This window comes from Etheostoma spectabile, chromosome 15 (genome assembly GCF_008692095.1).
Source record: "Etheostoma spectabile isolate EspeVRDwgs_2016 chromosome 15, UIUC_Espe_1.0, whole genome shotgun sequence".
NCBI classification, from domain to species: Eukaryota; Metazoa; Chordata; class Actinopteri; order Perciformes; family Percidae; genus Etheostoma; species Etheostoma spectabile.
Window position 1 is genome coordinate 20703569 of NC_045747.1, and position 2695 is coordinate 20706263.

Below are 2695 nucleotides of genomic sequence, written 5' to 3' on the forward strand. Positions count from 1 at the left end.
AAATACTAGAACTGTTGGGTCCTTGTCTTGAGATAACTCTTGTTATGAATTGATAATATAAATAAAATCGAATTGAAATTGAATTGAATTACAGCTGACTCAATATGTGGATATGTTTATCACCATGACTGATATTTTTGTTAGTTATGCAAGTAACCTGGTTAGTAATCACTGCAAGTAGCTCCGTGAAAAGGTGATTACGTAAAAAAGCCTTGTCAGAGCTTTAACAAAGAGGCTTTTAAAAACACTTCTTAAGAAACACACTCATAGACAGTGAATCAATCTTATGATGTTGACAGTTTCTGTGGATTCCCTTTTGTTCCCCAACAATCACTAGCTGTACCTGAATCTGGATAAACCTCATTGCCTCTCTAAAACCTGGTGTGACCAGTTCACAGAAAGTCAGTGTGTATAGATAGAAGTCAATGGGGAAAAGCTGCGTCACCTCCAGAACAGAAACGAAATAACTTCTGTGTGCAGGGTTAAAAGTCTGTTTCCGTCTGTAATTTATTTAGGTTTGAACTTTTCTCCAAGTTTTCAACTTTATATTTCATCACAACCTTTAAAGCCCCTGAAATTTGTTTAAAATCTAGTAATTATCTTTAGTCTTTCTTTTAGTCAAACTGAAAGCTGATCTCTTCATGAGGAGTTTGCCTGGGGTTTAATCAGATTTGAGTGACGATGCAGTTTAAACAAACTACTGACTTGTACTTATTCCTTTCATCAGTCTGTGAGGACAGACAGGAGAATTATTCCCGCAGTGCAGCTAGCCAGGTACTTATTGTATTAGACTTCAAATATGAACTCTTTAGAAGTGTGTTTACTCAGTCATGTGTGAAAATGTGAGCTATCGTTTGAACATAAAGAACATTCAGATTCAGCTTAGTTGTGTGTTCAAAGAGCCTTGAATCAGTTGGGAGTATGTCAATCCTGTGGTTTTTGTTAATGTCGGTGGAGGGTGAGCTGCTCTTTGATTTACAGTTAGATTCTATAAGGAGATGTCCACACTTCTGATTTCACCTGTTTAGTTTCCTTATTTCCTTGATTTTATTATTGATTCATCTTGTTATTTTTCCTCATATCTTCTTGTTGTGTTTACACCGATTGATTTTTTTGCTTAAGCCTTCCCCCCTGCACATCCACTAACTTTCCTCCTGTACATCTTCTGTCATGGTGTTCTGTCAGTTTAATTCTTAAATAATAATGTATGAATTGGTTTGACAATTAAAAGGTTTTTACAGTTTGATCTCAATCATTCCAGATATGAATATGTTTAACTCCAGATTGCTGCTGTCTGTTTTAACAATCATCAGTTTTTAGATTTCAGGCAGTCAGTCAGAGAACATTCCATCAACATCACATCATGCGAGTCTCACTGGTTGAGAGAAAATAATTATAAAGTAATAACCAATAGTGTAAAAAGGTATAGTTACTCAGTACAGCACTTACACTTTTCTTCTACTTTAACTTTAGTTTGCCAGTATAGGTTTTTCATTTAAAACATGTGATCAACATATAAAATATGATCATTTTATAAATGAAAAGTTAAACAGGTTCAAAGCAGTTCAAATGAGCTCCACCTTGGCCATCTTTTTTAATGCTTTTATCTGTAGTACAAATAAAGAGGAAAGCAGGGAAAGAAGGATGACATGCAGCAAAGGGCCACGGGTCAGATGCAAACCCGTGGCACGGCTAAATATGAGTTCTACTGTTGATCTTTAAGTATTTGTAGCTAATAGTACTTTTGTATTTGAATGCAGGATCTTTAGTGTAACAGAGTATATCTAAATATGGTAGTACTACTTCTACTCTACTAAAATGATCAGGGCATTTCTGCCACCACTGTGTAATCTGACACAAATAAATCAAAGCATAATGTTGTTGATTCAAGTTTTTAGTGAATATTAACCGTAATGGGTCCTTCCCGTTGACCATGAACTTGTTGTCCTTCCAGATCCAACTGAATAATTTTCAGGAGATATTCCACATTATATAAACTTCTGGGTGCCATAATGATGAGCATGACTGTATGGAACACACCGGGAGGTGTAAAACCAGAAGTTAAGACAGGCTGCCACAGTCAACCTGTGTGGAGAACAGGAATGTTGTCAAGTTGAGACGCGCTGAACATTCACTTAATGGTAAAATAACAAAGCACTGAGGCAGACTGAACTCATTAAGTGCTTTAAACAGTGGCTAAATTAGTATTTCTTTTTCAGTAAGAGTATTGATGTGGTTATGTAAAAAATGTATTACAGGTAAAAACCCTTCTTTCAAAGTCCTGTATAAAAATTCCGTTAAAGTATCAGCAGTAAAGTACCGTCAAGTCGGACTACAGAACGCACCTGATTAAGAGCCGCAGGCTCCAATTTAAGAAAGAAAATTAATTTTCTTGTACAGGCCGCACCGGTTTAAGCCGTGTGTGCGGCTTAAAATCCCACGTTGTAATATGACATATTTACACAGAAAGATATTACACGTGAGGATTTTTTCACTTTTGTTTAATCGGTATAGTAACATAACAATACATTATGCAAATGATTTTTTTCGAACAGTGCCTGTAACATGGCTACTTTTATATTACTACGTCTCGGTAACACACGTATTCCGTTGCGTATGCTTTTTTAACTGAACAGTGCACAAACAACATTCCAGTACTCCTAATGACTGGTAAAAATATCTCCGGTTTATACTC

General features: G+C 36.0%; 1 protein-coding gene and 1 long non-coding RNA gene across 2 annotated transcripts in view; both read left to right on the forward strand.

The window, feature by feature from the left end:
• The window catches only part of LOC116703247 (transmembrane protease serine 9-like), a gene marked incomplete in the record, with an annotated part of 81409 nt that overhangs the window by 65353 nt on the left and 13361 nt on the right, over positions 1 to 2695 (forward strand).
• LOC116702572 (uncharacterized) overlaps positions 1 to 2695 on the forward strand; it is an 8973-nt gene that overhangs the window by 2382 nt on the left and 3896 nt on the right. The window contains exon 2 of the long non-coding RNA XR_004335198.1: positions 2101 to 2104. This is a non-coding gene — a long non-coding RNA (uncharacterized LOC116702572). The remainder of the gene's footprint in view (positions 1 to 2100; positions 2105 to 2695) is intronic.